This window comes from Trichosurus vulpecula, chromosome 2 (assembly GCF_011100635.1).
Source record: "Trichosurus vulpecula isolate mTriVul1 chromosome 2, mTriVul1.pri, whole genome shotgun sequence".
NCBI lineage: Eukaryota > Metazoa > Chordata > Mammalia > Diprotodontia > Phalangeridae > Trichosurus > Trichosurus vulpecula.
The window spans coordinates 103,429,334-103,442,046 of NC_050574.1; the positions used below are offsets into that span (position 1 = coordinate 103,429,334).

Sequence of the window (12,713 nt, forward strand, 5' to 3'; positions counted from 1 at the left end):
TTCCCGAACCGGCCGCCACCACTCCACGCAGAACAGTCCGAACCGAAGAGATCTCGCGAGACAAAACCAAAAGGCTTTATTTCTAAAATATATAAAGAATTGAGTCAAATTTATAAGAATACAACTCATTCCCCTATTGATAAATGGTAAAAGGATATGAACAGGCAGTTTTCAGATGAAGAAATTAAAGCTATCTAGTCATATGAAAAAATACTCCCCCTTTCTCTGCAGAACCACCATGGGGGCTGGGACCCTGCACACATACCCTGAAAACTGGCCGGCCTTCAAGGCCCTCATTGTTGCACTGCACAGTACAGTGGGGCCCAGATCCACATGCTGTCCACACCTCCCCTCTTCCACTTTGCCAATTGTACCCCTAAATTCCTCAGAAAATTTCCTGTGGGCAAGATTTGAGAGTTTGATGGTGATGATGGCTTTCTGTGTGTTTGAAAGCAATGCCATTGCACACTAGGGGAGCAACAGTGACCTTTGAGGCTCTACTCTGGAGGCAGCCACCCAGGTGATCCAGTGGGTGAGCTTTGCTGACAGTGACATCGTTCCTCCAGCCAGTACCTGGGGTGTTCCCCACTCTCTGCATCATGCACCACAACAAACAGGCCACCGAGAATGCAAAGGAGGAGGTGAAGTGGGTTCTGGGGCTGCCTGCTGCCCACCTGAAGACTCAGACTTTCCTGGTGGGGGAGTGTGTGACTCTGGCTGACATCACAGTTGTGTGCACCCTCTTGTGGCTCTATAAGCAGTTCTTAGAGCTGTCTTTCTGGCAGGCCTTTCCCAACACCAATCGCTGGTTCTTCACCTGTATGGATCCACCAGCCCCAGTTCTGGGAGGTGTAGGGAGAGGTGAAGTTCTGTGAGAAGATGGCACAGTTTGATGCTAAAAAGTTTGCCAAGAGTCAACCTAAGAAGGAGGCCCCAAGAAAGGAGAAGGGGCAGTGAGAAGAGAAAGAGAAGGCCCAGGCCAAGCAGAGGGAAGAGAAGAAAGCAGCCGCAGCCCTGGCCCCAAGGAGAAGATGGACGAGTATGACTAGGCTCTGGCTGCAGAGCCCAAGGCCAAGGATCCCTTTGCCCACCTGCCCAAGAGTACATTTGTCTAGGATGAGTTTAAGCGAAAGTCCTCCAACAAGGACATGCTGACAGTGGCCCTGCCGTACTTCTTAGAGTACTTTGACTGCTGCTCCCTGTGGTATGCCGAGTACCACTTCCCCAGGAGCTCAGACAGACCTTCATGAGCTGCAACCTCATCACTGGAATGTTCCAGCACCTGTACAAGCTGAGGAAGAAGGCGTTTGTCAGCGTCATCCCTTTTGGCACCAACAGTAGCAGTGCCATTTCTGGAGTCTGGGTTTTCCTGGGCCAGGAACTTGCCTTCCTGCTGAGTCCAGACAGGCAGGTAGATTATGGGTCCTACATGTGGCATAAGCTGGATCTTGTCAGTGAGGAACCCAGACAGACCATGGTCTGAGAGTACTTCTCCTGGGAGGGGCCCTTCCAGCACGCGGGCAAACCCTTCAATCAGGGCAAGATATTCCAGTGAACATCCTCCCTGCTACCACTTAGCTGCCTGCTTCTTCCTCTGCAGGGTGGTGTCAGTCATTAAAGGAAGCTGAACACAGGAAAAAAAAAAGAAAGAAAAAATGCTCTAAATCACTATTGATTAGAGAAATGCAAATGAGAACAATTCTGAAGTACCACCTCACACCTATTCCAGCTATCTTTGCTTGTAATTGGGGAAAAAAAATACTATCAAGGAGAAAAAACATCTAAAAAGGTGACTGGCTATGAGTATCCTAGATATTGATGGAAGGGCAGTGGTAGACAAACCCAGATGCTGGCAATCTTTCCCCACTCTGCCATGTAATGGAGGAACTGTTGTTGCTTCCCCAAATTTTGCACCCTTGAAATTAGACCATACTCAGGGCAAAGTCCCATTTACTTCTTTACCTTTTTTTTTTAAGTCAACTTCAGGAAATTATAAGGTTCTTGAGGACGGGGAACAGTCTGTGTTTGTCTTTGTATTGCCAACCTCCTATGGTGCCTGGCACTAATCAGAAGTTTTAGAAAAGATTATTTCAATCTATATTCAGACACCATCAGTGGATGCATACCTTTTAAAAACTTTATTTTTCTTGAGTTTTTTTTTTGGTCCATGTTTTCTTTCACAACATGAGTATTATGGATATGTTTTGTATGACTACATATGTATAACCTATATTGAACTGCTGACCTTCTCAACTGGGGGGGAGGGAGTGTGGGGAGGGAGGAAGGGAGACAACTTGAAACTCAGTTTTAGAAATGAATATTAACAATTATTTTTATATGTAACTGGGGAAAATAAAAATAAAATACTAAAATAAAAAAAGAAATGATTGCTAACTTGAATTATATGGCATTAACTTATCTTGATTCCTGCTCTATTTAATTTTTTGTTTTTTGATCCCCAGTAACTACCATAGGGCCTTTAACCAAACCTATTGATAGAGGGGGGAGCAAGGCAGAGAATTTTGTTGAATTTTTGTCATATTTAGAATGTCTTTGACAAGAAGCTTTTGAAAGTCAAAGAAGTCAACCATTTTAAAAAAATATTTATTTTTTAACATTTATTGAAAAAAATTGAGTTTTGATTCTCTCTCTCCTTCCACACCTTCCCCACCCATTGTGATATCAATCATACCTGTGAAATCATGCAAAACATTTCCATGTTAGTCATGATGCCAAAAATACACCAAGAAAAATGTTTTTAAAAAAATATGCTTCAACCTGCATTCCAGGAATCTTAACTAACGATTCCTTGAAGACTATTGAATCCTATAGCAGAATTCTCAGGAGAAGATGAGCATGTCCCTATGCCTCAAGAGGCTAATTTGGACTCTGCCCAGGGACAGAGCTCCTTGGGGATAGCATCTCAAGAGAAGTTTCTTGGGTCAGTTTCTATTGAGGAGAGCTGGGGAATTGTCCAAATCTGAGGTGTGGCAGTGGCTCCTCACGCCTCAGTGTGAGTCAATGTTTAGAAGACTTCTGTTTCAAAACTTTTTTAAAGTAAATGCTATAAATAAGGATTAACTACTTATTGTTTGCTGGGACCAGAGCTACACTGACAAAGTAAAACATGGCCCCTGGCCTCTCAACCTCCCTGAGAATGACTGAGACAAAGGATGAAGCAGCAATAAACATAAACCCTTTCTAAGGGGACTCTCCTTCCATGAGCTCCTTTTTCAGACTCCTTGACTCTCATATCTTTTCCTAGGCTGCTCATTTCCAGATCTTAACACTCTTCTTTCTGGGTTTCAGCTGCTCCTAAATTTATACCAGCTTCATCACAGGGCAGCCACTCTTACTTCCCACATCTTGTACTTGTGTACTCTGGCTTTAGGTGTGATTCACACCTGCTCAGAGCTTGGAGATACAGGGGACATACTCTCAGGAGCTTCTATACCTTCATCAAAGGGGAAAGGGGATTAATTATTATGTCTGCAAAGTTCACACCTCCCTTCCCCCTATCAATTTTCCTCACATTTTAGTCTGTGTAACAGTAAAGTATTTCTTTTGATTGGAAAGAACATTGGTTAGCTACAACACAAAAAGTTCTATTTCAGCACATTGTAAGGATGATTTTTGAAAATTTTGATGTAGGGAAACAGGGAGAGCATCATTTTACAGATTTTGTAGACAGCATTCTTGGTTAAACATGGACTCAGCTTTAGATGTTCCTCTTGGCTAAACAAGGCAATTTGGAGGTTTCCTTCTATTCGGATTCTGGGGTTGTGTGTTCCTAGAAAAATCAGAAGGCATGAGGTTTGAATCCTCAATCTACTACTTACTACTCTATTATGTGGATGTAGACAATCCTTTCTGAACCTCAGCCTTTAATTGTGGTGAAAAGAGCACTAGGAGTTTTCTTTTCGGGATCTTTTTCAGGAGGCAATCAGTGGATTCTTTCATTTTCTGTTTTACTCTCTGGTTCTAGAATATCAGGGCAGTCCTCCTTGATCATTTCCTGAAAGATGATGTCTAAGCTCTTTTTTTGATTATGGCTTTCAGGTAGTCCGATAATTTTTAAATTGTCTCTCCTGGATCTATTCTCCAGGTCAGTGGTTTTTCCAATGAGATATTTCACATTGTCTTTCGTTTTTTCATTCTTTTGGTTAATTTCTTGATTTCTCATAAAGTCACTAGGTTTGACTTGCTCCAATCTAATTTTTAAGGTGGTATTTTCTTCAGTGGTCTTTTGGACCTCCTTTTCCATTTGACTAATTCAGCCTTTCAAGGCATTCTTCTCCTCATTGGCTTTTTGGAGTTCTTTTGCCATTTGGGTCAGTCTATTTTTGCTTTTTTTTGCTTTTTTTTTTTTGGGTGGGGCAGTTGGGGTTAAGTGACTTGCCCAAGGTCACACAGCTAGTACAAGTGTCAAGTGTCTGAGGCCGGATTTGAACTCAGGTCCTCCTGACTCCAGGGCCGGTGCTCTATTCACTGCGCCACCTAGCTGCCCCATGGGTCAGTCTATTTTTAAGGTGTTTTTTTCTTCAGTATTTTTTTGGGTCTCCGTTAGCAAGTCATTGACTTGTTTTTCATGATTTTCTTGCATCACTCTCATTTCTCTTCCCAATTTTTCCTCTACTTCTGTTACTTGCTTTTCCAAACCCTTTTTGAGTTCTTCCATGGCCTGAGACCAATTCATATTTTTCTTGGAGGCTTTTGATGTAGTCTCTTCGACTTTGTTGACTTCTTCTGACTGTATGTTTTGAGTTTCTTTGTCACAAAAAAGATTCAACAGTCTGTGTCCTTTTTTGCTGCCTGTTCATGTTCCCAGCCCTTAAGATTTTTGTCAGGGTATGACTGCTTGTAGAGTAGAGAGTACTTTGTCCCAAGTTTTAGGGGCTGTGCTGCTGTTTTCAGAGCTACTCCTACTCCACTGTCAATGTAAGCTCTGCCACACCAGTGCTCCTCTTCCGCCAAGAACTGCCAACCAGGACTGCAACCCAGAGCTAAGCAGGGCAAAGCAAGAAAACCCTGCCTCTGCACCAGCAAAGTGCTGCCTGCACTCCCACTCTGATCTGTCACTTGATTCCTCCCACCGGGTGGTCTGGGACCAGAAGCAGGTGCAGCTGGGGCTCTGGAAGCAGCTGCAGGAGCTTCCTGATGCTGCCGCTGCCACCACCTTTGCTGCCCCTGGGGCTGGGGCCAGACTGCTCTCACCCAGATCCAGCAGTTTTCCCACTAACCTGCTCCATTGTCTTTGGCATTTGTAGGTTGAGAAGTCTGGTAACTGCCACAGCTCAGTGATCCATGGCCCCAAGGCCTGCTCCACCCGAGTCCTGGTTTGGTTGGTCCTAGCGAGGTCTATGCTGGGCTGCCCTCTGCTCCCAGCACCATGAGATAGACCTGTCCCAGTGACCATTCAGGCTGCCCTGGGCTGGAGACCTGCTTCCCTCTGCTATTTCATGGGTTCTGCAGCTCTAGAATTTGTTCAGAGCCATTTTTTACAGGTGTTTGGAGGGACCTGGGGGAGAGCTTAAGTGAGTCCCTGCTTTCCAGCTGCCATCTTGGCTCCACCCCCTGTTTTCATATTCAAGTGTTGAATTTTGAGTGTTCCCCTTGAATCTTAGTAGTGAAACAAATTCCCACAAAAGGTTTCTAGCAATTCCTTCAGAGTTGGGCTGTGTCTTTTTGGCGAAGGATAACCTTCTCTCTTCCCTAAGTGGGGGAAGATCAATAAGGCTATTAACTTGGTACAAGGCCTGAGTTGATACACCTCCCCACCCCTTCATTATTCCCCACCATTCATTCACCTACAAATTTCACAAGTCAATCACAGGAGGAAAGAAGGTGAATCAAAGGATGTTGGCCTCTCTGATTCTCTTGACTCTGGCATTGTAAAGTAAATGAGAGAACTAAGAAGGCAACAATGTGGTAAAAATATGTTTTAATCCCCCCAAAAGAAAAGTCTGCAGAAATCTGGATATCGATTATTTATCAAGCATTTATTCTGACTTACTAGCTGCCAAATACTAGGTTCTCAAAATATAAATGCAAAAGTAAGACAGACATCCCCAGTTTAAAAAAGTCTTATTTTACATCACTGTCATTTCTAACTTACTACTACCCTTTCCTATAAAAAAATCCTCTTTTGTTATAAATAACTATAATCCAGAAAAACAAGTCAATATATTGGCCTCGAAGGCCCTACCCTCAATCAGCTTACATTGCAAAAAAAAAAATCAGAAAGATGAGTTCCTCTCTTATGTGACACCAAGAGCAGACAGGATCAGAGGGGGTGATTTAGGAAAAAGAGGCTGCAAAATTTTAAGAGATGGTATGGTACTTGCATTAGCCTCACTGAGGGGGCTCAGGAATGGGAAAGGAATCCTTTACCTTGGAAGCATAGTAACTTAGCAACTGGATTTCAGAAATTTGGCTATCTCTTAATGAAGTACAAATTCTGAGTCACCTTGTCAAAATAAGAGCAGTAGTAATGCCTGAAAGTCCTTTTTCAGTAGTTTCAGACTTTGGATATAACCAATATAAATACCTTATGTGCCATGTATTACTGGTTTAGGGTACCTAAAGTGTCTTGGTCTGCTTCTGTCCATTCTGACAGCCTTTCTTTATTGTAACTACGTCTCCTTAATAAAGCTGGCTTGCTTTACTGTTTAGTTGTGTGTTCCATATTTCCTTGTACTGAACCTTGGTATCCCCAAAATCACTAAATCATTTTTTTGTTTTCCTTTTTAAAAATGTATTTATTTATTAAATCTGGTTTCAAGACAGGCAGAAGTCACTAATATTGCCAAACACATGAATCAATATGTTTTTGCTTGTTTATCTGTTTTAATAACAGGTCTATCCTACCTCGTTTTGTGATAGTTTACTAGACTAGTAGACCAAGGGAATAGGTAGCAATAGATACGATTTAGGAAGACACGCCAAACATTTAATCAAGTCCTTAATCTTATTCTTCTGGTCTGTATAGATACATATAAGTTGCACAATTAGCCTTGTTAGTCTGATAAGGTAGTAATTTGAGGCTAGATGTCATTTTTGGAATTCATCACTAGATGAATACTTGGATTTTCATTGAAAACATTATTAGCAATCATTTATACAAAGCCATCAGTAATATACTTTTCAATTCTAGAAATTTTTAAGTCTAGGAGGGAGAGCTAAACATTGAAAAGAAAATCTGAAATCGTTGGGATACGCTAGGACATTAGGCTGAATAGAATACAATGTCATTTAATAGGGAAAATGTAGTCTTACAAATGGGTTCAAAAATCAAATTCACAATAATAAAATGTGGAAACCGTGGCTAGATAGTAGTTTGTCCACAAATGTTCTGGAGATTTTAGAGAACTACATACTCAGTATTGGTCAGTGGTAAGATGTAGCACCCAAGACAGCTATTGGATCTTTCATGCCATGACTACAACCAAAGTATCCAGGATCATTGAGGTCAATATACACTGGAACGTTGGAAAGACTTTGTGGACTTTAAGCTGTTTTAAGAAATCACATCAATGAGAAGGAGAGTGTCCAAGACTGAGCAATCAGAATGTGAAAGATATTTGAGGTTATGTCAAATAAGGATTGGATGAAAGAATTGGATGTTCCCCCAGAGAGATAAAGACTTAGTGGTCATCAGAGGACTGTCTTTAAGAACTTGAGAGACTGCCATTTAGAACATGCATTTAACTTGTTTTTCTTGATTGGGGTGGAGGGTGGGGGGCAGAGTCATTAGTTTTTTTTTTTTTTGCAAAGATGCAAAATCTGGATTGATTTAGGAAAAATATTCCTAACAGTTGAAGCAATATTAAATTACAGTGGACCCCTTGGAGATGTAGTAAGTTCTCCAAAGGTCTTCAAACAGTACTTAGTGACCAGTTACCCGGTTTGTTCAAGAGGCAATTCTTTTTCAACTAGGGGTTTGACTACATTAAGAGTTCTTAAACTGAGGTCTACAGAGGGCCACCAAGACATTTGTGGATATATTTCAAGGGTTCCTTGAATTTGGATGGGAAAACTATTACATCCTTAATTTCACTAATCTCTATTTGAAATTTACTATTTCCTTCAATTATTTGAAAATATTTGTAGATGTGGTCTGCTAACTTCATGAGATTCCCAAAGGTGTTCATCACACACACACACACACACACATACACACACACACACACACACACACAATGATAAATTAAGAACTCTTCAGGAAATTTGGTCTCAGAGGTCCTGAGATAGTGTTCTTTGGAATACTGAATACCTCACTGCTGCATAGGATATATACTGGAAGCCCTATCCACTTTTGCTGGATTCATTTTCTTTCAATGTACTATGAATTTTTCAGATGTTGATTAAGTCCTATGATCTAGTTGAAGGCCTTCCCACATAAATTACATACATAAGGTTTCTCTCCAGTATAGATTCTCTTATGGCAAGTAAGTACTATTTTCTGGCTGAAAGCCTTTCCACATTCATTATGTTTATAGGGTTTTTTGCCAGTATAAATTCTCTAGTGATGGATAAAATATTTACTCTGCCTGAAATCTTTCCCACATTCATCACATTCATATGGTTTCTCTCCAGAGTGAATTCTCTGGAGATAAACAAGATTTGTCCTCTAACTGAAGGTTTTCGCACATTCATTATATTTATATGGTTTCTCCAGTATGAATTCTCTGATGTTAAATATATTTTTTCTGTTTAAATGCCTTATCACATTGATTACATTGGTTTTTTCCTCAAGTATGAACTGTAAAAATTTTATCCTCATTATATTGGTGCCTCTCTAACCTGGCATCATGGTCCCAAGCTTCTTTCAGTTTGGAGTCATGAAGGTCATCTTTTGCAATTTTTTCCTATGAAGACTATTCCATAAAAGTGTCCAACTCTGTAATCATCTCTGGTTTTTCAGGCCAAGCCACCCAGTATAGATCATTGCTACTTACAATATCAACATAATCACTCAGAAGCATTCAGGAGAAGTTGCAGAGAGGAAGATTTAGACATCATCTAACCCAATCCCCTCATTTCACATGAGCGAATGAATGAAAAATCACTTTTTAAGCACTTCCTATATATCAGGATTATGCTTAGCATTGTAAAAGAGAAAAAAGAAGAATGGACGCTGAAGCCCATGTTGCAATGATTTGGCTAGCAGCTGTTGTGGGGGTGAAAGACCAACATAAACCCAACAAGAAAAATGCTGCCAGCACAGGTTCTTTATCTGCTTTACTAAGGAAAGCAACATTAAGGGGTTAACAATCTTACTTCAATCCAACATACAAATATCATCCACTTAGTTCCGGGGAAAAAGCCAGCACCCTGAACTTCAGAGCGAATACAAACAGAAATTACAGAGACAATATAAACAGATCAACATTTCTGTCTAACCAAATCACAATATACATAGTTTCCAGAGTTTAACAAAGTCCCAATATCCAGGTTTACAAGCTGGAGGGCTCTTAACTACAGCTCCCCAGTCTCCACATCAACACACCTCCAAGAGTGAGAGCCTCAAGGAAGAATGCCAACCTCTGGGTTTATATATCTTGTTCAGGGTCAAAGGTGAGTCACACATGCGACTCACCCATGTGACCTAAAAGCATCACAAAAATCCGACTTAAACCCATGTGGTCTAAAAGCCTCTGATGTCACAAACATATCACTCAAACCCATGTAAACTAGGTTTTCCCTTGAGGCAGGGAGGTCATCAAAGACTCCTAATTTAATCAAGGAAACAAAGGCCAAACTCTTCAAGGGCACTTGATTGAATAAGTGCTAAAAGCCCATATTAATTACCACTACAGCCCAGAAAGGGGAAATGATTTTTCTAGGACACATGGATAGAGAGTGCTAGGGCTGAGTTTTGAAACCAGGATTGAATGAAAATCCACAATTCTTTTCACAAAGATGGCTTCTCTTCATGATGTTAGGATATGATGGATTTTAGAGGTGTTTTGAGGGTAACTTCCAGATTATCTTCTTTGATCCATGTTTTTTTTCTCATTTTCTCCCTTCTTTATATCTATGCCTATAAATGATTTGGTTAGCTGTTAGTTATTAGAGTTTAGGGTCACTAACCAGTCTTAATATGAATCTAATCATCTCACAGTAAAGTTCTAATGGATAGATTCCTCTCAACATCTGGGTTCTTCTTCTTTAGGTGTCATGACACATTCCCATCTCTTTGATTCTATAATTTAATAGGAGTAAAGGAAACTGAATAATCTTTGGAGGAAAGAGAGGTTTTTCTTCTACTTTTTAAGAAAATTATTGATTTTTTGTTCTTACATACTTTAAATTTTCCCTTCGAACCCTTTTCTTACCTTTATTCTAACAATTTTAAAAAGATAAGCAAAAATGATCAATGTATTTTAAAAAATCTGACAGCATATGTAATGTTTACATTCATGGCCCACCTTACCCTTGAGCTTATAAAGACACCAAAGTTCTCCCTGGATAAAAATTTTAACAGCAACATTCTTCTCGAGATGTTGTATGGCAGTATGTTATGGAATACAACAGTCTGCATATAATTCAAATTGAGGGTCATCCAGTGGCAATGAGTGATATATGGTATATACACCTGTTATACCTGTTCCAAGCACATAACAATGCTGAATTGGAATAGGGCTCCCATGTATTGGTGTTATGAAAACTGAACTGGCACTCATTGTTGCATGACATTCTTTTTTTTTTATTCTTCCTTGGTTGGCATTCTATCAGTTACTATTCAAATACAAGAAAATTAGATAATGGAAGACAGTAAGAACTAAGGCTCTCTTGCTTCTTGGGTAAGATAAGGTAATTGCTAAGAAAAAAAATAATCAAAATGTGGAAAAAAACTTTTCACATTGTTTGTACATCAGAAAAACAACTTCTAAGAGTAAAAGAATCTAAGGGGCTAGACCTTTTAGCAAGTAAAAGTGTCTGTTGAAGAAAAGGAAAAATTGTTCCATTTGCAAACTAAAAGCTTTATTCCCACATAACCAAATTTGAGAATAACCAACATATTTGACCAACAACATAACCAACAATTTGAAAATGAAAAATGGAAAGTGTTTTGGTAAAGAGGGAAGGAAGAGGCAGAAGGGAACTAGGAAAGCATTTCTGCGACATCAGGGTTTGAGTTTGGAAGGGCATATGGTTTCTTCAGTATCTCATTCTGCCTATGAAGCTATGAGAAGGTAGGGAAGATTAGGGTTTGTGTATAATCAGAGGGTCGGGAGAGGAGAGTAACATTGCAGGTTCTCTTCATAGGGACCTCAATGATGGGGGCTTATTGAAGTGCACTGCCACAAAAGAAGATGTGAGAGCCATTCAGGAGCAAGGGGTCACCTCATGTGCTTTCTTCCTTCAAACAATTACACGTTTCTCCAGAATACTTTGTGCTTCAGGAAAGGGGGTGATTAGACTTGTGGGGATGTCCATTGTGGGAGACCAGTGCGCAGGAGGTCACATGACTATACTGGCCTTTTGACATATTTAATGGCATGAAATGAAAGAAGGATCTAAGATTTGGAATAAAGAACAACTTGTGCCACAAAACACTGCCTCCTTCTTGATTCACAATTTTTGGGAGGAGATCTCAGTAGAAGACCCTTCAGAAACAAAAACACACAAAAAACAGAATATCAAAAAGAAGAAGGGATTACTGGGTGAGAGATACCAATACCCTAATGGAAAGAAATGTGCAGAGGAAGAAACAAGCCTTTTATTTTCTTTGTATCTGCAGGGACAAAAAAATGATAAAAGTTCTGACTGTGGAAGTGCAACCCTTTAGTTCCATAGCAGCCTGAGGCAATCCATTGGCTTCCAATCACTGGGACATCCCCAAGAGATGTTAAGGGATCTGCCCCACTAGATATCCCTTAATCCTTTCAATTATTTTTTCCCTCTCTGGCAATTTTAAACCTTTACCATTAATTCCTGGACCTTAAACATATTGATCCTCATTGCATTAAAGTTTCTAAAGAACCTATATTGAGTTCCCTCCTAAACAATTTCTGTTACTGCCTTGTGCCCTTCCCCCTTTTTCTGTTGTGTTTCATGCTTAGAACTAACATTTCTTGCAAGAGATATGGTGCTGTGAAATTCATCCAACCCCCTTCAAGCTTCCTTTTATATATTATCTTTTCTTCCCCCAACTAGATTATAAACTCCCTGCAGGCAGGGACTTTCTCTTATCTGTAGCACTTAGCACACTGCATGGCAAATAGTAAGAGTTTTATAAATACTTGCTGCTGTTGTTGAAAAGAATGCATAGGAGTTTACAAAAAAGTGACAGGGGCTTGCTTGCTACAGCAGTGACGCTTATACCATGAATTTAAATTTGATAATATTTCTTACAAAAAATAGAAGTGTTACATCTTAATATCCAAGGTCTTGACATCTTGGTATTTCAGAAGAACTACATTGGATATAAACCCAATTTATTTCTATTTAAAATTCAAATAAGATTGTTAGCTAAGTAAAATTAAAATCTGTCAAAATTTACCATTGTATTTCTCAGTAAGTTTACTATATCAGTGAGAAGTCTTTTACTTTTACTTCATGAATTGTGCTTAATTGCACAAAACAATTTAATTTTTCCTATTTTTAGAAACCAACTTTTAAAATTCAAGTTTTGATAGCTCATTTATATTACAATTTGTGTTCAATATATTTCTCTCATTACAGTTCAACCCAACTCTAAATCATCA

At 39.8% G+C, this 12,713-nt stretch overlaps 1 pseudogene; it reads left to right on the forward strand.

Moving 5' to 3' along the window:
* The first annotated feature begins 238 nt into the window (after positions 1–238).
* Positions 239–1,555, forward strand: LOC118840240 (annotated as a pseudogene).
* The last annotated feature ends 11,158 nt before the right edge of the window (positions 1,556–12,713 follow it).